At 44.7% G+C, this 25,000-nt stretch overlaps 4 non-coding genes and 2 pseudogenes across 4 annotated transcripts; all 6 read left to right on the top strand.

Annotated features, from left to right (window-relative positions):
* The first annotated feature begins 281 nt into the window (after positions 1-281).
* Positions 282-400, top strand: LOC121303671 (annotated as a pseudogene).
* A 331-nt stretch (positions 401-731) lies between these two features.
* On the top strand, positions 732-850 carry LOC121303647. The gene has a single exon (XR_005947829.1). It is a non-coding gene; the product is annotated as a 5S ribosomal RNA (ribosomal RNA).
* A 769-nt stretch (positions 851-1,619) lies between these two features.
* On the top strand, positions 1,620-1,738 carry LOC121303646. Its single transcript, XR_005947828.1, has one exon. It is a non-coding gene; the product is annotated as a 5S ribosomal RNA (ribosomal RNA).
* Positions 1,739-2,069: 331 nt separating this feature from the next.
* LOC121303684 lies at positions 2,070-2,188 on the top strand. Its single transcript, XR_005947850.1, has one exon. It is a non-coding gene; the product is annotated as a 5S ribosomal RNA (ribosomal RNA).
* A 2,160-nt stretch (positions 2,189-4,348) lies between these two features.
* On the top strand, positions 4,349-4,467 carry LOC121303683. The gene has a single exon (XR_005947849.1). It is a non-coding gene; the product is annotated as a 5S ribosomal RNA (ribosomal RNA).
* Positions 4,468-7,632: 3,165 nt separating this feature from the next.
* LOC121303670 lies at positions 7,633-7,751 on the top strand (annotated as a pseudogene).
* The last annotated feature ends 17,249 nt before the right edge of the window (positions 7,752-25,000 follow it).

Below are 25,000 nucleotides of genomic sequence, written 5' to 3'. Positions count from 1 at the left end.
TCAATGGTCGAAATGACACTCTACCCAAAAAAGATAAAATTCCTGACTGTCAAACAAGTGTCGCCTACAGCCACACCACCTTGAATATGCCTGATCTCGTCCGATCTCAGAAGCAAAGCAATGTTGACTTGGATGGGAGACCACCTGGGAATACTGAGTGCTGTAGGTATCACAGTGTTGAAATTTCATTTTACCATTTAAATATTTCAATATGCAACATCAATGGTCGAAATGACACTCTACCCAAAAAAGATAAAATTCCTGACTGTCAAACAAGTGTCGCCTACAGCCACACCACCTTGAATATGCCTGATCTCATCTCATCTCAGAAGCAAAGCAATGTTGGGCTTAGTTAGTACTTGGATGGGAGACCACCTGGGAATACTGAGTGCTGTAGGTATCACAGTGTTGAAATTTCATTTTACCATTTAAATATTTCAATATGCAACATCAATGGTCGAAATGACACTCTACCCAAAAAAGATAAAATTCCTGACTGTCAAACAAGTGTCGCCTACAGCCACACCACCTTGAATATGCCTGATCTCGTCCGATCTCAGAAGCAAAGCAATGTTGACTTGGATGGGAGACCACCTGGGAATACTGAGTGCTGTAGGTATCACAGTGTTGAAATTTCATTTTACCATTTAAATATTTCAATATGCAACATCAATGGTCGAAATGACACTCTACCCAAAAAAGATAAAATTCCTGACTGTCAAACAAGTGTCGCCTACAGCCACACCACCTTGAATATGCCTGATCTCGTCCGATCTCAGAAGCAAAGCAATGTTGGGCTTAGTTAGTACTTGGATGGGAGACCACCTGGGAATACTGAGTGCTGTAGGTATCACAGTGTTGAAATTTCATTTTACCATTTAAATATTTCAATATGCAACATCAATGGTCGAAATGACACTCTACCCAAAAAAGATAAAATTCCTGACTGTCAAACAAGTGTCGCCTACAGCCACACCACCTTGAATATGCCTGATCTCGTCCGATCTCAGAAGCAAAGCAATGTTGACTTGGATGGGAGACCACCTGGGAATACTGAGTGCTGTAGGTATCACAGTGTTGAAATTTCATTTTACCATTTAAATATTTCAATATGCAACATCAATGGTCGAAATGACACTCTACCCAAAAAAGATAAAATTCCTGACTGTCAAACAAGTGTCGCCTACAGCCACACCACCTTGAATATGCCTGATCTCGTCCGATCTCAGAAGCAAAGCAATGTTGACTTGGATGGGAGACCACCTGGGAATACTGAGTGCTGTAGGTATCACAGTGTTGAAATTTCATTTTACCATTTAAATATTTCAATATGCAACATCAATGGTCGAAATGACACTCTACCCAAAAAAGATAAAATTCCTGACTGTCAAACAAGTGTCGCCTACAGCCACACCACCTTGAATATGCCTGATCTCGTCCGATCTCAGAAGCAAAGCAATGTTGACTTGGATGGGAGACCACCTGGGAATACTGAGTGCTGTAGGTATCACAGTGTTGAAATTTCATTTTACCATTTAAATATTTCAATATGCAACATCAATGGTCGAAATGACACTCTACCCAAAAAAGATAAAATTCCTGACTGTCAAACAAGTGTCGCCTACAGCCACACCACCTTGAATATGCCTGATCTCGTCCGATCTCAGAAGCAAAGCAATGTTGGGCTTAGTTAGTACTTGGATGGGAGACCACCTGGGAATACTGAGTGCTGTAGGTATCACAGTGTTGAAATTTCATTTTACCATTTAAATATTTCAATATGCAACATCAATGGTCGAAATGACACTCTACCCAAAAAAGATAAAATTCCTGACTGTCAAACAAGTGTCGCCTACAGCCACACCACCTTGAATATGCCTGATCTCGTCCGATCTCAGAAGCAAAGCAATGTTGACTTGGATGGGAGACCACCTGGGAATACTGAGTGCTGTAGGTATCACAGTGTTGAAATTTCATTTTACCATTTAAATATTTCAATATGCAACATCAATGGTCGAAATGACACTCTACCCAAAAAAGATAAAATTCCTGACTGTCAAACAAGTGTCGCCTACAGCCACACCACCTTGAATATGCCTGATCTCGTCCGATCTCAGAAGCAAAGCAATGTTGGGCTTAGTTAGTACTTGGATGGGAGACCACCTGGGAATACTGAGTGCTGTAGGTATCACAGTGTTGAAATTTCATTTTACCATTTAAATATTTCAATATGCAACATCAATGGTCGAAATGACACTCTACCCAAAAAAGATAAAATTCCTGACTGTCAAACAAGTGTCGCCTACAGCCACACCACCTTGAATATGCCTGATCTCGTCCGATCTCAGAAGCAAAGCAATGTTGACTTGGATGGGAGACCACCTGGGAATACTGAGTGCTGTAGGTATCACAGTGTTGAAATTTCATTTTACCATTTAAATATTTCAATATGCAACATCAATGGTCGAAATGACACTCTACCCAAAAAAGATAAAATTCCTGACTGTCAAACAAGTGTCGCCTACAGCCACACCACCTTGAATATGCCTGATCTCGTCCGATCTCAGAAGCAAAGCAATGTTGACTTGGATGGGAGACCACCTGGGAATACTGAGTGCTGTAGGTATCACAGTGTTGAAATTTCATTTTACCATTTAAATATTTCAATATGCAACATCAATGGTCGAAATGACACTCTACCCAAAAAAGATAAAATTCCTGACTGTCAAACAAGTGTCGCCTACAGCCACACCACCTTGAATATGCCTGATCTCGTCCGATCTCAGAAGCAAAAAGCAATGTTGACTTGGATGGGAGACCACCTGGGAATACTGAGTGCTGTAGGTATCACAGTGTTGAAATTTCATTTTACCATTTAAATATTTCAATATGCAACATCAATGGTCGAAATGACACTCTACCCAAAAAAGATAAAATTCCTGACTGTCAAACAAGTGTCGCCTACAGCCACCACACCACCTTGAATATGCCTGATCTCGTCCGATCTCAGAAGCAAAGCAATGTTGACTTGGATGGGAGACCACCTGGGAATACTGAGTGCTGTAGGTATCACAGTGTTGAAATTTCATTTTACCATTTAAATATTTCAATATGCAACATCAATGGTCGAAATGACACTCTACCCAAAAAAGATAAAATTCCTGACTGTCAAACAAGTGTCGCCTACAGCCACACCACCTTGAATATGCCTGATCTCGTCCGATCTCAGAAGCAAAGCAATGTTGACTTGGATGGGAGACCACCTGGGAATACTGAGTGCTGTAGGTATCACAGTGTTGAAATTTCATTTTACCATTTAAATATTTCAATATGCAACATCAATGGTCGAAATGACACTCTACCCAAAAAAGATAAAATTCCTGACTGTCAAACAAGTGTCGCCTACAGCCACACCACCTTGAATATGCCTGATCTCGTCCGATCTCAGAAGCAAAGCAATGTTGACTTGGATGGGAGACCACCTGGGAATACTGAGTGCTGTAGGTATCACAGTGTTGAAATTTCATTTTACCATTTAAATATTTCAATATGCAACATCAATGGTCGAAATGACACTCTACCCAAAAAAGATAAAATTCCTGACTGTCAAACAAGTGTCGCCTACAGCCACACCACCTTGAATATGCCTGATCTCGTCCGATCTCAGAAGCAAAGCAATGTTGACTTGGATGGGAGACCACCTGGGAATACTGAGTGCTGTAGGTATCACAGTGTTGAAATTTCATTTTACCATTTAAATATTGGGAGACCACCTGGGAATACTGAGTGCTGTAGGTATCACAGTGTTGAAATTTCATTTTACCATTTAAATATTTCAATATGCAACATCAATGGTCGAAATGACACTCTACCCAAAAAAGATAAAATTCCTGACTGTCAAACAAGTGTCGCCTACAGCCACACCACCTTGAATATGCCTGATCTCGTCCGATCTCAGAAGCAAAGCAATGTTGACTTGGATGGGAGACCACCTGGGAATACTGAGTGCTGTAGGTATCACAGTGTTGAAATTTCATTTTACCATTTAAATATTTCAATATGCAACATCAATGGTCGAAATGACACTCTACCCAAAAAAGATAAAATTCCTGACTGTAAAACAAGTGTCGCCTACAGCCACACCACCTTGAATATGCCTGATCTCGTCCGATCTCAGAAGCAAAGCAATGTTGACTTGGATGGGAGACCACCTGGGAATACTGAGTGCTGTAGGTATCACAGTGTTGAAATTTCATTTTACCATTTAAATATTTCAATATGCAACATCAATGGTCGAAATGACACTCTACCCAAAAAAGATAAAATTCCTGACTGTCAAACAAGTGTCGCCTACAGCCACACCACCTTGAATATGCCTGATCTCGTCCGATCTCAGAAGCAAAGCAATGTTGGGCTTAGTTAGTACTTGGATGGGAGACCACCTGGGAATACTGAGTGCTGTAGGTATCACAGTGTTGAAATTTCATTTTACCATTTAAATATTTCAATATGCAACATCAATGGTCGAAATGACACTCTACCCAAAAAAGATAAAATTCCTGACTGTAAAACAAGTGTCGCCTACAGCCACACCACCTTGAATATGCCTGATCTCGTCCGATCTCAGAAGCAAAGCAATGTTGGGCTTTGTTAGTACTTGGAGGGGAGTGTCGCAAGTAACATTGAATCAGCTAGGCTGGTCAGTATACAATTGAATCCTTTTGTATGGAGAATCGCAGTAGCTAAGGCTCGTGGTTCATCAACTGATTCAGATTCAGTTGTATTGAGTTTGCCCACTGATGATATGAGGCAGAACAATAAATAGATACCAGAAAATATGACTAACAGTGAGTTTTGGCCCCCTACTGTATTCAGAATGAATGGCATCCCTTCTAAATGTCTCTATGTGAGGAGAAATAAATGCATAGTAACAATGTGTACAGATCCAGAACTATTTTACATGGTGCAGAAGTAACCCTGACACATAAATTAAAACATAATCCTCTTGTTAATTGTGCATGTAGTATGTGCCAAAGCAAGTCATCAGTGACTGGGCCCAGACTATGTCCGGCATGCAGTCATTTGGCTAAACACTGTAGAATCTTGTTTGAATGCAATGATTCTGTAGGAGTTTCTTTCTCTCATTTAAATGTAAACCCAAAAAGATATTAAGAGGATTGGATGCATGAGTTGTGAAAAGGTCACTTAGTGAAATGGGCACATCTGAGAAAAGCAGAATGTGAGGAAGCTGTCCCTGCTAAGCATGTACAAGTTTCTTGTAGGTACAAAGTCAAGGCCATGGCGACTCACACCTGTGATGCAAGACGATGGATTCGAGAGCCTATTGTCTTGTTCGCTGAGCCTGCCCGAGTTGAACCCGAGACCAAAGTGGAGTCTTGCTGGGAGCGAGCTGAAATCCTGGACATGGATTGGAGAATTTAAAATGAAATGTATTAATGCAATAATATGTGTTATAATCTTTTGTAGTGTTTGTGTAATCTTTAGTTTGGAAAATTATGTAAATGTGTAATCAAATGTAATGTTTGATGCTGCTCTCATCAATAATTGTGAAAATCATGCGTTCTTTAGGTACAAAATAATGCACTAAGAAACTGGTATAAAATGATGTAGTAAGAAACTAGTATAATTTAATACATAGCCAGCTTTTGGGCAGTGGCCAGTCTTTGAGCAGTTTCTTATCAAGATGGGCTTGATTCCCAGAATTAAAAGACAGGTTTCTGTAGCACTTTTTTACTGTGTAAAGTAGGATGAAGTAGGATTTTGTATAGTATGCTTGCCTTAAGAAGTAGTATGAACAATAGCATAAAATGCGCACACATGCTTAAACACTGCCTGCTATGATAAAATGCATAGAACTGTTTCTCATCAGGAAAAGTTCACATTTAAACAACTGTGGGGTTTCTCTTACTTCTTCTCTTCCTATATTGAGAAGTTGGGGAATGGGGAAGATGAATGAACCTTACTATGAGATTGAAATATAAAAAAGTAATTTTAAGAAAAGGAATAGAAGATGGGTTTTAAGAAGGAAAAACTTTATAACTTGCTGTGAGCCTGTCTTAAAGTCGTGCCAGAAAGTGAAGGGATAGTTGGCATGAAGAGTGGAGTTCTCTTATCAAACAGCATCAGGTTTAGAGTGTCTTCTCACCATAGAAAAATTGGAAAAAACCTTAATTATCGCTGGAAATTGGAAAACTAAGTGCCCAGCTAGCAAACTGGTTTTAATTGTTTATTGTGCAGCTAAAAAAAAAAAATAGGAGGTCGTCCGCAGTTCAGCTGAGTTCGTGCTGTTAGGAAACTCATAGGACAGAGACATTACAATCTTACACTTAAATAAAAAACAAATAAGATTATCCATGAAGAGAAACTCTATATTGGAAAAACATAAGATGGAAATTCCCTATAATATCTGTTAAGCACACGCCTGTAAAGAGAGAAGGAAAACTAATTTGAAGAATAGAATGGCATGAGGGAATATATACTCAGACATTAATACATATAATCATAACTAATAGTGTTGTATATATTTCAAACAACACTCATTCAAAACAATATTATTCTCTTTGTCTGCACATATAAAATAAAGGAACAGCAAGGGTCCTGTGGGGACAATAATTCACCTTACTTTTTAGATAGAGGAGGGGTCGAGAGATGAGCTGGTGAGATCATGATGTGTGGATCAGGTGTCATATCTTGAAAAGTTGCTGACATAAGGCTCTAAATGTTTAGGCTGTTGTGTGCCAAAGAGATAAGAATTGGACTTGATAAAGATTCTCCATGTATTCCAATGGAGACAAAAACCTATAAAACCTCATGTCTTTTACAATGAGGCACCACAATCAAGACCTTTGCTTGACAGGGTGAAGTGGTCCATCACTTGTAGATCTCCACAAGACAATTCCGATTCCTTTGTTCACGCTACTTTTCCTTAGAGGAGGTAAGCATATTACTAACATTGTTATGTCTCACATGTATTGGTTGTATTGCTATAAGGTTTTGAAACTATGATTTGGTTTTAAGAGAGTGTTATATTGAATGAAACTGAAATATAGAAGTGGGTGCTTGTAGACCACGTGTATTGGAATTTGGTGGTCTGATCAACCTACCTTTCCAATATTAAGAGCATTTTAATAAAGCGAAAGAGCATTGCTCTGATTCGTAAAACTTCAAATGAATGAGTCTTGAGTGCCTTTCTTTCTGATTAAATAGAGGTTATATGGACACACATACAGCTCGTCCAGTGCACGAACATAAAACTACTAGGAGTTTATAACATCTCTGTCCTCCTAACGTCTCCCCTGAGTTAAGAGTGTGTGCAGAATAAATAGAAAATAAATAAGACCGAATAAAAAGAGTACGTGAAAATCTGCAAAACGCAGCAGACGTGACACCTGGGAATACTGAGTGCTGTAGGTACTACAGTGTTGAAATTTCATTTTACCTGGGAATAATGAGTGCTGTAGAATGTATCACCTACAGTGTTGAAATTTCATTTGATTCAGAACAAAGCAATGTTTTGGTTAATGATTTATGAATATGCAACAGTGTATAATGGTATGGAGGAATCACACCCTACCCACCAAAGATTAAATTCCTGAATGTAAAAGAAGAGTCACCTACAGCCTCACCACGTTGAAAATACATGATCTCATTTGATCTCAGAAGCAAAGCAATGTTGGGCTTGGTTATTACTTGGATGGGAGACCACCTGGGAATACCGAGTGCTGTAGGTAATGCAGTGTTAAATTACATTTTACCATTTAAAAGTTGTAACGGTTGGCTATCTGGGGTGCCAGGCAAATGCATAATCTACCATTTTTAATTGTCACCAAACCGCTACTAGGATATAGTAATTCACTTTTCTATATGTGACACCACTACACCCTATATATGCCCAGGGAATAATAACTCTGTAATTATTAAGATATATAAACAGGACAGAGGAGGGAAAAAACAGTTAAAGAAGAAGCACTAATGAACCATTCAGTCCTCAAGTTTTTTATTACACTCAAAGTAACAAGCAGGCCTCTTGGTTACTGACCCAGGGATCTAACAAATGAAAATACTAGTCAATTACCTCAATCTACCAGTCACACTATTAATTAACTAATCTAAGACCAACAAATTATATTGCACATTATTATATATTGCACATACGGTTATATTGCACCAATTACATATGAATATGTTTTTACACACTTAATAAGCTTGTTATATTACACACAAGTAGCTAACATATTGCACATAACGTTTCTTAAAACAGTGAGCATGATACATTAATTAACCATCAATTAAACAAAACAAATCTAATGATTGTCTCAAACCACCAAATTAAAAGCACAAGCAACATTTCAATTTCAAAATCTCAAGTGATCAATCATCATGATTTAAGACCATTCATTATGCTATATTGTTTCTAATTGTTGTCTTACCCAACACTATTCTTAACTTGCAATATTCAATAAAACTAAAGTCAATGGCTTACCTATGCACATATAAATAATAAAACTATATAGCATAACTACTAAGGTTGCAATGCATTGCAATACATTAAACAAATTACACTTTCATAACGTGTAACGCAGCACAGAATATATTCATTGAATGTTGCGTAAGAGTTCCAGCACGTTTATCCAAAGCAGCAGGAGAGATGAAAGAAGAAGAAATAAAATACATCTGTGCGTAAAAACGAGTCACAGTAAATTTCCATTAGCTTTAAAGCAATTAAGCTGGTAGTATGTTCTCCTTTTCCACCGTAATCAAATCAGCATGAAAGTTAAGATGGTTCAATGAAAAAACAATTGTCCCGATTAGGAATCACTAATGTTAATTAACTAATAAAGTAGAAAAGTTTATTTTCTCAAACCCGATGTAGATTCGGCAGCAACACGTCTCGCACAGCTTCCACACGCACTCCAGCCACAGCTCTCTCGAATAATTAGTTATTTCTTCCTTCACTATATTCTATAAAACATCCAACAGCTATGCTTTCAAAAATAAACAAAGCACAGTAAACTTAACATCATCAAGATATACAAAACATTTTCCCTCTTAAATCTCCCAAGACTCTTTCCATTAACCTTTGGAAGGTGGCAGGTGCATTTTTTAATCCAAAGGGCATAACTCTAAAAAATGATACAATCCAAAAGGAGTCACGAAAGCTGTTTTGTCTTTACTGTCTGGATCAGAGTAATAAAGATTCCCGCTCCAGAAAGTGATTCCATAATCTCCCCAATTGTTGGCAAAGGATAAGCATCATCAATGGTTCTGGCATTTAGTTTCCAATAATCCATGCAAAAACGTTGAGAGCCGTCTTTCTTTGACACAAGGACAATAGGGGAAGACCAAGCAGAACTAGATTCTTCAATTACACCCTTCTCCAACATATCCATGATACGCTCTTGAACCACTTTCTGTTTTGCAATAGACAAACGATAAGCTCGTTGTTTAATAGCAGCTTCATTAGTTGTGCAGATTTTATGTTTAACAAAGGATGTTTTGCCAATTTTAACTTCACAGACTTTCACAGACATATGCCAAGTATGATTCAGACAAAACTAAAGTCCATCTGAACCCATGCATTTGATATGTAAGGTTTACATGACCCAACGGTAGACATTCTTCACCATTGGCTAAAAACAAAGTCACTTCATCTTGAGCCTGCAGCATGTAATGTGGCTGCTTAAGCACTTTCCAAAGTTTTTCATTAATCAGAGTATACGTAGCTCCAGTATCCAAAATAGCTTTCCCAGTCCATCCAGAGACAGTTACTGGTACAACCAATTGGCGCAAAGCAATTTTTTCAGGATGACCTTGCTCTATTTTTTTCTTCCAAGAAACAGATTTCCCTGCATCTTGTGTATCTTCAACCACAGCAGACAATGTTGTATCCTTTCCAAAATTACAATTTTTTTACTTTTCTGACATAAAGCTATGCTTTAAAAAATAAACAAAGCACAGCTAAACTTGTTATCTTCAATAACGTGCCACCGTATTTTCAAAACTGCTTTCTCAATCTCTCTTGCTCAGCTCATATCTCCCGCAACACACCTCGCGCACAACTTCCTCCCGTCATGCAACAGTGCTAGCTTTATATCCCTGTCCTGCAATCCCAACGTTACGTAATTATTATTTTTTTATTTTTTTTTCTTAAAAGGCAGCAAGTAAAATATAGCTAGACAAACCGACACATTTACCTATCGTCACAAAGTCGACCACCTGGAAAGGGGACGGAGCCGCGGTGCGCAACGTCATCGACCCGGTCGGGAAGCGGTGGCAATCGCGTATTGGTTGACGGTGGTTGCCCTCGCTGACCAATGGGGAGAGAGAGAGAGAGAGAGAGAGAGAGAGAGAGAGAGAGAAAGAGAAACAGAAACAGAGAAACAGAGAAAGGGCATTGAAAGACAGGTTGTATGTGTTGCGGGCTGATCTGTTAATCCCTTCTCCTTTTTGTATTTTACAGAGAACTATCGGGACACTCCGGGAGTGCTTCGGAGGAGCAATAATCCGGAACTGCTGGATTTATTTCCCCCCCGAGTTTTCCCGTTACCGGACTCATGGAAGGACGACGGATTGTTTTTGCTGTTTATTATTTGGGACTGCACCCCCCCCCGTCGTTGTGTATCCCGGCGACTTTATTGTTTATTATTATTGTTTATTATTAGCTCAGTGGGATTTTCCCCCTTTACTATTTGTTTAAGTGTGTGCTTGGTGACCTGTTTTAGGAAATAAAACCAAGCGCATAAATTGAAAAACTGGACTGGAGTCTGTTGTCTTACACCACACGTTCATCCTGTCACACGTGGTGTCAGATGGGATGGATCCAGCTACTTTGGCAGCGGTCCTGGAGGCCTTGGACAGCCGAAGGGAGGCCGAGGAATGGAGGAGGGAGGAGCTATACACAGCTTTCATCGAGAGGGTCGGGATGGGGATGACGTTGGCAGCAGGCCCGGTGATGGTGGCCCCGAAGGCCCGGGCCCAGAAAATGACGACGGAGGATGACCCGGAAGCCTACCTTGTGGCCTTTGAGCAACTGGCCACCACTGCAGCATGGCCCCGGGAATACTGGGCGAGCCAACTTGGCCCCTGCTTAATTGGGGAAACGCAAGCAGCATACCGGGCCATGACGGACGACGACGCTGCTCAGTATGACCTGGTGAAACAGGCTATCCTCCGCCTTCTTAACATCATGGGGGAGACTCACCGTGTCAGGTTCCGAGAGTTCCGGCGGCCACCGAACACCCGGCCCAGGGTGGTGGCCCAGCGGTTATGCAACCACATGGCACAATGGCTGAACCCTACCCAGAAAACCGGGGTTCACATGGGGGAGGCCATTGTTATGGAGCAGTTCTGCCATGTGGTCGGGACTGAAACGCAGGCCTGGATTCGCCAGCACAACCCTGCTACCCTGGACCAGGCCGTGGCGTTGGCTGAACATTTTGAGGACGCCCTCATGTCCGCCCAATCCACCCTGCTGAATGCCCTCCACCAGGGACCACCATCAAAACATCCCCCGGACCAAGACCTGCCAGTTCACCGACCCCGTCGGGCCATCCAGCCTCCTTACCATGGCGGCAGAGGTTGGCCCCCACCCGGGGTAGAATGGTTTCCCCCGCCCCGCTGTCATACCAACAGCGGGACAAATATATACCGCCCCTGCCCTCTGCCCCACCAGTCTGTTTTAGGTGCCAGCAGCCGGGACACATCGCCAAGTACTGCCCGGCAGCTATGGAGTGCAACGTGGCTGCGTGCCACCTGGCATCGGAGACAGGTAGGAAATGGGGAAATGGTCGGGAGGGCCCGTGTTTGGTTGATGTTATGCTGGGGAATGTGAAGACCCACACGTTAGTGGACACAGGGTGTGAGCAAACATTGATTCGGACAGCTCTCCTCGGCGGTGTGTTGTGGCAGCCACAAGGACAGGTGGCGATCTCCTGTATCCATGGAGACACGGCAACATACCCCACCCTGAAAGTATATTTATCGGTAGGCCCGATAAAGCGCCACCGGATAGTAGGGGTGGCCGAATAATTACCACACCCAATTATTCTGGGTTGAGACTGGCCACAATATAAGGATTTGGTAAAAATATCGGCAGCCTCGACCACACGTGTAGACACGGCAGACCCCCGAGGAAAGGAAGTAATTGGCACCATTTTTCCTTTCCATGCAGAACTGTTTTCTCCACTTTTTCGTCCTAGGAAAACACACAAGGAGAGACAGAGGGAAAAGTGGGAAGGTGCCTTGATCAGACACGGTTGGGGCCTGGCGGGGGAAGGGTCTGATGGTCCCAAACGACAATCGAAGGGAGTGGGAACACAGTGTGACCGGGCAGGCGAGGTTATTGGACCCTTGAGGGTGGAGACTGCTCCAGCCCCTGTCAATATCCCGGACGTGTGGGCCTCAAGCGCGGACCTAATGTGGGAGCAGAACAACGACCCCACACTGGTGCACGCTTGGGAACAGTTCGGTCTATTGAGGGTAAGGATGTTGACAGCATCGGGAAGCTGATATATCCCCACTTTGTTGTAGAGGGGCACTTACTATATGGGGTAAATCTAGCCCCGGGCACAGGACAGCCTGTCAAACAGTTGATGGTTCCCCCGTCCTGTCTACCCGAGGTCATGAGGCTGGCGCATGACGTTCCCTTTTCAGGACACCTTGGTGTTGAGAAGACGAGGGACCGAATACTGGCTCGATTTTATTGGGTAGGAATCTACATCGAGGTGGCGAAATATGTAGCTACCTGCCCAGAATGACAGAGAGTAGAACCGGATCGAGTGCGCCCCGCCCCTGTGGTCCCACTGCCTATTATCTCCACTCCCTTCGAACGCATTTCAATGGACATAGTTGGGCCGGTGCTGCCTTCTGATTCCAGGTACACGCACATATTAGTGATGGTGGATTATGCAATGCGGTACCCGGAAGCAGTTCCTTTGTGGTCCACTAGTGCCACTGCAATTGCGAAAGAGTTAAGTCAGATTATTGCTAGAGTAGGGATTCCCAAAGAAATATTAACTAATCATGGAACGAACTTCTTATCAAAAATGCAACAGCAGGTGTACAAAATTCTAAAGATACATCCCATCAGGACGGTTTGGTGGAACGTTTTAACCAAACATTGAAGCAAACGTTGAGATGGTTTGTGAGTCAGGAGCAGAAACATTGGGCTACTCTTTTACTTACTCTTCGCTGTGAGGGAGGTGCATCAGAGCTCAACGGGATTTTCCCCCTTTGAGTTGTTATATGGCCGGCAGCCACGGGGCATCCTCGACCTGTTGAAGAACATAAAAGCTCCTCGAAAAATGTAGTGCAGCATGTGCTCCTGCTAATAAATTGGAAAACTGGACTGGAGTCTGTTGCCTTACACCACACGTTCATCCTGTCACAGTCCTCAAAAAAGTCAAGTAGGTTAGTTAGACACGATTTCCCTTTCCTAAAACCATGCTGACTGGCTCCCAGGATATTGTTACCATATAGGTAATTTTCCATTTTGGATCTTATTATAGTTTCCATAAGTTTACATATAATAGAAGTCAGGCTTATTGGTCTGTAGTTACCTGGTTCGGTTTTGTCTCCCTTTTTGAGGATCGGTATTGCATTTTCTATTTTCCAGTCTGTGGGTACAACCCCTGTGTCAAGAGACTGTTGCATGATCTTGGTTAGCAGTTTGTAAATAACTTCTTTCATTTCTTTGAGTACTATTGGGAGGATCTCATCTGGCCCAGGGGATTTGTTTAAGAGCTCCTAGTCCCTTTAACACTTCTGCCTCTGTTATGCTAAAGTTATTTAAAATTGGATAGGAAGAGGTCGACATGTGGGGCATGTTGTCCGTGTCCTCCTTTTTAAAAACCTGTGAAAAGTAATCGTTTAATATATTTACTATTTTTTTCTTCATCTATGATTTTGCCATTTGTGTCTCTTAGACATTTAACCTCCTCTTGCAATGTTGTCTTGCTGTTATAATATTGGAAAAGCATTTTGGAAATGGTTTTAGCCCCCTTAGCAATATTGATTTCTATCTCTCTTGGTCTTTTTACTTCCTTTTTGACTTGTGTTTGCAGTTCTAAGTACTCTTTCTGTGTACTTTGTTTTTGGTCCCTTTTAAACACTTTGTAAAGTGCCTTTTTTGCTGAATATTTTTTTTAACTGATCTATTAAACCATTTTGGCAATTTTGTTTTAGATTTAGATTTGTCTACTTTTGGGATGTAATTGTTTTTCTTATTACATTTTTGAAAAATAGCTGTGGGTACTTTGTGGGCAGTTAACATTTTCTTAAGAGCAATAGATTGACCTCTAAGAACTGTAGGGGATAAAGAGATACCTTCGATAGTCAAGATCTCGGTGGGACCTCCAATTAGAGCTGTTGGTACTATTGTAATGTACAAAACCGTTTTTAATATCGCTCTCTATGGCGGATTTACACGTTACAACAAGCCGAAAATAGACCACATTCCAGACTGTTCAAAGTTCATGAATCGTGTTTGTTCAACATGAGCAAATGATTCAATACAGAGAATCTTTCTTAAGCATGCAATAAAATAAGTTTGAAAATCACACAAAACAGTTACACAATTAAATGTCACATTAAAAGCATTACAATGAGAACTAAGGTTTAAAACAACAATTCACCAAAGAACTATTACATACTGAAACAAGGGGTCACAATACCTGAATAGATATTTTAAGAGTATCGGTTAACTAACCTGAAAAGTATTCAGAGCAGCCTTCTCCGAGGTCAGGGCTCCCAACCTTGGGGCGGCTAGCGGGCTTGGGGCGGGTCTGGGGGAGCTAGCAAAAGGTTTGGGGCAGCTAGCAGAGGTCCAGGGGGATAGCAAAAGATTGGAGCAGCATCAAAGGTCTGGGGCAGCTAGCAGGTCCAGGGGAGCTAGCGGGTCCGGGGAGCTATCAAAGGGTAGGGTGCAGCATCAAAGGTCTGGGACAGCTAGCGGGTCCTGGGGAGCTAGCAAAAGGTTTGGGGCAGCTAGCAGGTCCTGGGGAGCTAGCAAAAGGTTTGGGGCAGTGTGACAAAGTGCCTGCCCCTGTGTATATTATCTGTTATGTGTTGTGTGTGGTGTGTTTAAATGTTGGTGTATAGACATTGGTACACGGGATATAAACGGGTCTGTGTAACACAAGTGTTTAAAATGTATATGTGTATTTAGGCACGAGGATTGCACAGCACTTCACGTGCAAGTAAAATGTAATAATATGTGAGCACGGGGAATTGCACTTTATTAATTCACGTGCAGTTGTACCGAGACTCCAACTGAATGATTGATTACCAGTCGAGTCTCGGTACAGCTGCATAAAAGCAGCATGTTTTCAAATACGCGGGGTTGTGTGTTCGGGAGTGGAGAACGGGGAAGAGGGAGAGAGAGAGAGATAAGCGTAAATATAAATCTCAATTGTTTTGTGTAGCGTTCGTCCACTCTGTGTTTTGTCAGTGTCTATTCGTTTTGTTTATCTGTTTATTTTGGCCTCATGTGCCGTGTGCTGTTTTTTGTTACAAACCTTTTATTTTCTGTCTGTTTCACTATTAAACTGCGCATCAGCGCCTTCACCATTTCAAAGCCTGTGTTCAGAGTCAGTTCCTGTTTCTGGTCTGTCGTCACCTACTGCGGCCATCTTTGTGACACGTGGTGTTCTAAGTGGGATTAACAGCGTCTCCTAGACGAAGACCAGAGCAAGGACTGTAGTTTTTTGGGAAAAAAATAAATATATTTTTTTTCTGTGTGGGGGAAAAAAAAAAAAAAGTGTTTTTGAATTACAAAAAAATAAAGAAAGAAATGGGGAAAAGCAGGAGAGGAAAGCGACAGCAACAACTGCAGGAGGAGGAGGAGGAACTAGAGCCTTTCCCATCATCTGAGGAGATGCTGGACTGGGTGTCGGGCCCGGAGTGGAGCGGGGAGGACCTCCCACTGGTTGTTGACCTGCTGTGGGCCAGAGATGGGGAACGTTGGGAACGCTGGGAACAACACTTCTACCCAGTGCCCTTCGTGAACCCGGCAGCCATGGTGATTAACTACTTGACTGCCGATATGGGACTGCCCCAGCAGGTTGCATTCCACATGGGAGGAGCCACGCCTACCTGCATCCTCAATGGGCTGAAGGGAGACTACATGCAGTTCCCATCTCCACCAGCAGAGGACGAATGCCTGCTGGTTTCGTCTCCAGCACCAGAGGGAGAGGTTCCACCGCTGTCTCCTGCAAGGGAGGAAGAGCCGCACCAGTCCCCTGCAAGTGAGGGAGAGCCGCACCAGTCCCCTGTAACAAGGGGAAACTACATGCTGCTCCCATCTCCACCGCCAGAAGACTACACGCCGCTCCTACCTCCATTGGCAGGAGCAGAGCAGCAGGAGCTGCCTCCGCCTCCGCCACAGCCTTTCGGCAGGAGCAGAGCAGCAGGAGCTGCCTCTGCCTCCGCCACCTCCACAGGCAGGAGCAGAGCAGCAGGAGCTGCCTCTGCCTCCGCCACCTCCACCATCGGCAGGAGCAGAGCAGCAGGAGCTTAAGGCCTCCGCCACCTCCATTGCAGGAGCAGAGTATGCTTTGGAGCTGGGGTGGCCTCCGCCTGTGACAAAGTGCCCGCCTGAATGCCTCCGCCACCTCATCGGCAGGAGCTGAGCAGCAGGAGCTGCCTCTGCCTCCGCCACCTCCACCGGCAGGAGCAGAGCAGCAGGAGCTGCCTCTGCCTCCGCCACCTCACCCGGCAGGAGCAGAGCAGCAGGAGCTGGAGCTGTGACTTCCTCACCTCCACCAGCAGAGAGTCAGTGGCTGCCTGGGCCTTCGCCACCTCCACCAGCAGGTTACAAGCCCTGCCTGCTGGGTCCACTGGTCCACCAGCAGAGGGTGCCTGCCTGCTGGAGTCCATGATTCCCACCAGCATGAGGGTGAATAGGCGCCTGCTGCGATCAGATATCTCACCAGCAGAGTGTGGAGCCTGCAATCCCCCCCAGAGGCGAGAAGTAAGTAACATTGCAAGGTCCTCAGCAGCCCCTTGCATAGTAGAAGCAATGGAACTAGATGCTGCAGCATTTCAGCAGTAAATGCATAGGCTGCTGAGGGAAGCACGGGGAAGAACTGCCCGGAAGCAGTGGCCGCCCTGCTTGGCCAAAACCCCAACACCCCAGCTTGTCCTGACTCCCTGCCTCGCTTCGCCCAAGGATGCCTGCCTCGCTTCGCCCAAGGATGCTTTAGCGCTGACGCCGCTTCGCCCAAGGATGCCTCCGCATCGCCTGGGGTTGGAGCGCTCACGCATCGCCTGGGGTTGCCTGCCGCTCCGCAGGACGCCTGGGTTTGCCTGCCGCTCCGCATCACCGGGCTTCTCTGGGACTCTCTGCAATACGACTGGACACACACCTGGGGCTGCCTGTTGCTCCGCATCACAGCAGTCTAGTACTGTAGCCGGAACCCCACCAAAGGGAATTGCCAGCCACGAAGAAGGGGGAGGAGGTCTGGAGACCACCAACCCCAGCAGCAGTTTCGCTGCCGGAGATTGGGGGGGAGGTCAGGAGACCTGCTCCCACTGCAGTTCTTCCCTGCATGAAGAACAGTGGTCAAAGCCCCACCAAGGGGAGCTGCCGGCTCCGAAGAAGGGGGCAGGTCAGGAGACCACCCCCCAAGCAGCCTTTCCGCTGCCAGGACTACCCTGGCAGGAGTATACCACCCTGCTGTCAGCATTGCTGCGGACAGCCTTACGACCTGTGGGCCCCTTGAAGCCTCCGGTCCTGGCCAAGGACTTTGTGCAGGACTTTTGGGCTATTAAGGGGGGAGGTGGCCATTGAGGCCATGTATGCTTTGCACGGGGGGGGGGTATTTGTGACAAAGTGCCCGCCCCTGTGTATATTATCTGTTACAAAACAGGTGTGTGATTATGCATCAGCTGCAGAGTCACTTACAAGATGAGTCTCACCCACAAGACACTAACAAGGAGGTTAAGTGACTTGCTCAGGGTCACACAGTGAGTCAGTGGCTGAACACTGGGAATGATAGCGGGGACCTCCTGGTTACAAGCCCTTTTCTTTAACCACTGGACCAGACAACAGCGATTGCCTCCTTGCTTGAGTCCATGATTCTCACAAATGATGTCTAAGATTCTGCAATGAAAATAGGCGGAGTCTGAGACAAGATATCTCGTGTAATGTGTGTAGCCTGCAATCCCCCGGAGAGGCGAGAAGTATCATTGTAACATTGCAAACAATTGTTTTAGTGGTAGGTTGATAGTTTGTAGTAGTAAATGCATATATGCTATACATTTTAAACACTAAATGATATTGTATTGCAGTCAAGATGACTCCTCCTTCACAAAACACTAACAATGATAGCGTATATATAAATTGCAAACCAATATGAGTCCTCCTTCACAAAACACTAACAATGATAGCGTCGTCTTCAAATTGCAAACCAAGATGAGTCCTCCTTCCTTCACAAAACACTAACAATGATAGCGTCGTCTTCAAATTGCAAACCAAGATGAGTCCTCCTTCACAAAACACTAACAATGATAGCGTCGTCTTCAAATTGCAAACCAAGATGAGTCCTCCTTCACAAAACACTAACAATGATAGCGTCGTCTTCAAATTGCAAACCAAGATGAGTCCTCCTTCACAAAACACTAACAATGATAGCGTCGTCATCAAATTGCAAACCAAGATGAGTCCTCCTTCACAAAACACTAACAATGATAGCGTCGTCTTCAAATTGCAAACCAAGATGAGTCCTCCTTCACAAAACACTAACAATGATAGCGTCGTCTTCAAATTGCAAACCAAGATGAGTCCTCCTTCACAAAACACTAACAATGATAGCGTCGTCTTCAAATTGCAAACCAAGATGAGTCCTCCTTCACAAAACACTAACAATGATAGCGTCGTCTTCAAATTGCAAACCAAGATGAGTCCTCCTTCACAAAACACTAACAATGATAGCGTCGTCTTCAAATTGCAAACCAAGATGAGTCCTCCTTCACAAAACACTAACAATGATAGCGTCGTCTTCAAATTGCAAACCAAGATGAGTCCTCCTTCACAAAACACTAACAATGAAGCGTCGTCTTCAAATTGCAAACCAAGATGAGTCCTTCTTCACAAAACATAACAAGGGTGTCAGCTTCAACAACATTCCTCCTTCACAAAACACTAACACAATTCTCTGTGTCTTCAAATTGCCTCCTATTTTCTCCTTCTGAAAACACTAACAATAATAGCGTCATCTTCAAATTGCAACCCAAGATGAGTTTGTTTCTTTTTTCACTAACAAAATAGCGTCTGGGTCGAAATTGTCATACCAAGATGGATTTTGAATCACTTGACATCACAATGCCGCGTAGTTTTCTTTGTTCAAGACTGATAGATTCCTTTTTAGCCTGTCTGCAATGATAGCCTTTTAAAATTGAATCAATTCTGGTTGCTCTTCTTTGCAAAACACTATACATTTTTCAATATCCTTTTTGTAACGAGGTGACCAGAACTGAACACAATATTCTAGCTCTTCTGTGAGTTCTTACTAATGCATTGTAAAGTTTTAACATTACTTACCTAGATTTAAATTGAACACTTTTCAAAGTAGATCCGAGCATCTTTTTGGCCTTTTTTATAGCTTCCACACATTGTATAGATGAAGACATTTGAGTCAACTTAAACTCCTAGGTCTTTTTCATAGAATCCTCCTTAAATTTCAGTGTCTCCCTGTGATGAGTCAAAGGGGTTTCGGTCTGCAATTCAGCCTCCCAACAGTAGAAGGCATCAAACCAACTCGGGACTTCCCTTACCAAGGTCTTGTGACCATGACAAAAGTCATCTTTTTGAGGGGTGGCACCTTGGTGAGGGGCGGAAGTACGAGTATGTAAATTCCAGCCACTGGAGTCAAGTGAAATTAAGGATACCTGTCAGTTTGGGATTGGTGATCCACTGACTACCGGGGCGGGGTTTGCATACTAAAGGGAACGTGCTACTGTGTTCGGGGTTGGTCCTAAGGAATAGAGGCGGGGGAAAAAAGGCTGGAGGGAAGTACGTGGGAGTTTGGACTGTGTCACGAACGGAGGCTTTACTAACTTGGCTCTTTTCTGTTTTTATTCCTTTTTGTTTTATTTTTGGATTTAAGCAGAACGTGAAGAGGACTAAGAGGCTTCCGTTCCTTTATTTTTGATTACTCCAGCACTCCCTCCCTCACATCCTTCTTTATTATTTTTCTTTTTTCTGTGTAATAGTAAATAAAATTTTAGTTTTTACACGTAAATTACTGTCTGGAAAATCCATTTTTACTCACACGTCTCACACTCCCTGTGACAGAAATATGAGTTCTGGTGATAAATCTTCCTCCCGACCTGTGAGGGCGCTAAAGAATGAGAGGAGAAGTATCTGGAATGGCTGGCCTGACAGTTCGTTTCCGGGACCAGGAAGTGGGTCAGCCTGGAAAGAAGTGAGACTCTGTTGTAAGACCGTATTGACTTGAAAGGTAAACGAGGGGCAGCTGCAAGTAATAAGGCAGCTGCAACCGTTTACCTAGATCTCATGCGGGATTACATATAGGAGCCAGAGTAACACTGATCTTTTCCTTCATTTGGGTTAAACGCTTGGAGAGAGAAGGGCTGAGAGAGGAGTTCGCAGAGTGGATTGTGTTCATGTTTTGTATTATTGTGTCTGTCTGTGTAACTGTCTGTTTTTGTATTCACCATTAGACAGTAAAGCACACCTCCGGAGCTGTCGCCAGGGTCAGCACGATCTGGAGCACCACTACGCTCCACACAAACCTACGTCTGCACCGAGCACCTGCACGTCTGCACACACCCAAGACTGGTGACCGCGTCTTGTGTTTTTGTTCGGGACTGTGCCCAGTTTTTGTTATCCCCACGCTTTACACATTGTTGTGTATAGCCGGGGATTTATTATTTAATTTATTATTTATTTATTTGACCCAGAGGCATATTTGGTGGCGTTCGAGTGGCTAGCGACCACGGTGGGATGGCTGCGGGAGTTATGGGCAAGGCAGGTGGGACCCTGCCTGATCAGGGAGGCTCAGGCAGCCTACCAATCCCTGAGCGACCAGTACACCACCGATTATGACCTGGTCAAGCAGGCTATTCTCTGCCGCCTCAACATCACCACAGAGACCCACCGGATGCGGTTCCGCGAATACAGCAGAGCCCCGGAGACACGCCCCAGGGTGGTCGCAGAGCGGTTGTGCGGTTGTCCATTGGCTGACCCCTGAGAAGAAGACCGCTCAACAAATGGGGGAAGCCATTGTGGTGGAACAATTCTGCCATATGGTCGGCGCCAAAACCCAGGCATGGATACGGCACCACAACCCCGACACCTTGGAGGAGGCGGTAAAATTGGCCGAAGACTTCGAGGACTCTTTGACGTCGACCCGTGTCGGGATCCTGTCAGTCCCTGCCCTTCGCAGTCACCAACCTCGCCCTCCCTTTCCTCCAACACCACCATCACCCTCATTCCCGGGACCAAGACCTCCCAGACCGCCGACCCCGTTGGGCCCCCTTGCCTCCCCCTCATGGACACCGAGGTTGGCCCCCAGCTGGGGTAGAAGTGTTGCCCCTGCCCCGTTGCCCTACCAGCAGCAGGACCTATATTTAACCTATGCGCCCTCTGTCCCCTCTCTCTGTTTTAGATGCAACCAGCCGGGACACCGGGCCAGGTCCTGCCCTGCTGCCATGGAGTGTGACGTGGTGGCGTGCATTTGGGCATCTGAAACTGGTAAGCACAGGGAAAATGGTCGGGAGGGGCCCTCTCTGATTGGCGTTGTCTTGGGAAAGGTGAAAACCCACGCGTTAGTGGACACAGGATGTGAGCAAACCTTGATTTGGATAGCTCTCTTGGGCGGTGTGTTGTGGTGGCCACAAGGTCAGGTGGCCATCTCTTGTATCCATGTAGACACGGCGGCATACCCCACACTAAAAGTATACTTATCGGTAGGACCGATAAAACGTCACCTTGTAGTCAGGGTATCGGAAAGGTTGCCTCACCCAGTTATTCTGGGCCGAGACTGGCCAAACTTTAAACAATTAATGCAAATAATGGCAGTCTCAGCCACACACATAAACGTGGCAGAAAAAGGGGAACGAATTGGTGATGTGTTTCCTTTTCACCCTGAAACGTTTTCCCCTCTTTTCCGTCCTAGAAAAACAAATAAGGAGAGACGGACCGCGAAATGGGAGGGAGCGTCTTTGAGACAAGGCTGGGGTCTGGTGGGAGAGTGATGCAATGGTAACAAACGCCAGTCAAAGGGAGAGGGAACGCAGTGTGACTGAGAGAGCGAGGTTACTGGGCCAACTAGGGCAGAGGCTATTCCAGCCCCTGTCAATGTACTGGACCTGTGGTACTCAAGCGTGGACATAGTGTGGGGACAACATAACGATCGTCACCAGTGCACGCTTGGTCCGGTCCATTGAAGGTAAGGATGTTGATGGCGCTGGGGCGCTAGTATATCCACATTTCAGTATTAAGGGGAAATTACTGTATAGGGTAAACCTAGCCACGGGCACAGGACAGCCTGTAACACAATTGATGGTTCCCCCGTCTTGTCGGACCGAGGTCATGAAGCTGGCACATGATATCCCTGTTGCGGGGCACCTCGGAGCCGAGAAGACAAGGGAACAGATATTGGCTCGATTTTATTGGCTCAGTCTTCATACTGATGTGTCGAGATATGTAGCCACATGGCCAGACTGCCAGCGAGTAGCGCCGGGTCGAGTGCGCCCCTTCCCTTTGTTCCCACTGCCCATTATTTCCACTCCTTTTGAACGCATTGCAATGAACATAATGGGCCCTTTGCTACCTTTTGACTCTGGGTATATGCATATATTAGTAGTGGTGGATTATGCAACGTGATACCCAGAGGCAGTTCCATTGAGGTCCACTAGTGCCGCTGCATTAGCCACCAAGTTAGTGCAGATTATGGCGAGAGTAGGGATCCCCAAGGAGATTTTGACCGATCACGGAACCAATTTTTTGTCCAATACGTTACAGCAGGAGTATAAAATATTGAAAATACGTCCCATCAGTAGGTCCATTTATCATCCACAATTGGACGGTCTGGTGGAACGCTTTAATCAGACCCTAAAGTCGATGCGGAGGCAATTCATAACACAAGAGCAAAAACATTGGGCATCGCTTCTTCCCTACCTCCTTTTTCGGTGAGAGAGGTGCCACAGAGTTCCACGGGGTTCTCCACCTTTGAGCTCCTGTCCGTCCAGCAGCCTCGCGGCATTCTCGACCTGCTGAGAGAGGGGTGGGAGGAGCACAAAGGCTCGTCCAAAAATGTAGTGAAGTATGTGCTCCTAATACGAGATCACCTGGATTTGGTCGGTCGATTGGCCCAAGACAACTTCAGATCAGCTCAGCACCGACAGCAGCAGCATTACAACAAAAATGCACGGATTCGAACCTTTCGACCAGGGGACAAGGTAATGCTGCTATTTCCCTCATCCGAATCAAAACTGTGTGCTAAATGGCAGGAGCCGTATGAGGTGATTCGGGCTATAGGGAAAGTAAATTATGAACCGATCGCCGAAATGAACGTGAAATTTACCATGTTAATTTGTTAAAGCCCTGGCAGGCAAGGGAGGTTTTATTTATAGCCCCAGGCAATATGGAGGATGATTTAGGTCCCTGTCCGGAGACCCCGAGCACAAGAGCGATTTCTATGGGGGAACAATTGGTTCCGCATCAGCAAAGAGAGCTGCGTAAGCTTATTGAGGAGTTCAGCGATGTTTTTTCTAATGTGCCCGGCAGAACAAACTTAGTTGAATATGACATTATCTCTCCACCAGGTGCCGCAGTGTGAGAGAGACCGTACTGGATCCCGGAAAATCGACGAAGTGGTGTTTGCAAAGAGGTATGGGACATGCTCAAGCTTGGGGTGATTGAGCCTTTCAGGAGCGAGTGGTGCAGTCTGATTGTCATAGTGGCCAAGAAAGATGGCACCAACCGCTTCTGCGTGGATTTCAGAAAGGTGAACACTATTACTAAGTTTGATGCATATCCCATGCCTCGGGTCGACGAACTTTTAGACAGACTGGGAAAAGCGAGGTTTATTTCCACTGTGGACCTGACGAAGGGTTACTGGCAAATCCCTTTAACCTGCAGCTCCAGAGAGAAAACCGCATTTTCAACACCAGAAGGACTGTTCCACTTTAAAACCATGCCATTTGGGCTAAATGGTGCGCCTGCTGCCTTTCAGAGACTGATGGACCAGGTTTTACGCCCACATCATGAATAAGCAGCAGCATATATTGATGACGTGGTGATTTACAGTTCCACCTGGCGAGAGTATTTGGCTAGGGTTACAGCCGTCCTTCAGTCTCAAGGGTAGCCCGGCTGACAGCTAACTTGAGGAAATGTGCGTTTGCCAAAACAGAGACTCAATATTTGGGATTTTTAATGGGGAATGGAAGGGAGAGACCTGTGGTCACCAAAATTCAGGCTTTGGTTGATGCAGCGATCGCCAAAACCAAAACTCAGGTGAGATCATTACTGGGCTTAGCCGGTTATTACCGCCGCTTCATCCTGAGTACGCCACAGTGGTTAACCCGTTAGTCGACCTCACCAAAAAGAGTGTTCCAAATTTAATGAAACGGTCAGATGAGTGTCAGGGGGCGTTTGATACAATTAAGCGTAGGCGTTGCCAGGCCCCCACTCTTATCACACCGGATTTCACCAAGAGATTCATCCTCCACACCGAAGGATGCAGTCTTGTACCAAAAAGCAGCTGGAGTAGAACACCCGATATTGTACCTAAGTCAAAAAAATGTTACCTCGGGAACGTAACTAGTGTTTAGCCATTAAATGGGCTACTCACTCTTTACGATACTACATGCTGGGACACTCATTTGATCTGGTCAAAGACCACGCCCCACTCACGTGGTCAAGCACAATGAAGGACAGCAATGCTTGGATAACACGGTAGTATCTGGCATTGCAGCTGATCATGTACCATATTGTACACCGTGCTGGGAAAGACCA

Source organism: Polyodon spathula, chromosome 34, assembly GCF_017654505.1.
Source record: "Polyodon spathula isolate WHYD16114869_AA chromosome 34, ASM1765450v1, whole genome shotgun sequence".
NCBI classification, from domain to species: Eukaryota; Metazoa; Chordata; class Actinopteri; order Acipenseriformes; family Polyodontidae; genus Polyodon; species Polyodon spathula.
Note: the sequence above shows the minus strand (reverse complement) of the source record. Positions and strands in the feature narration are given on the sequence as shown.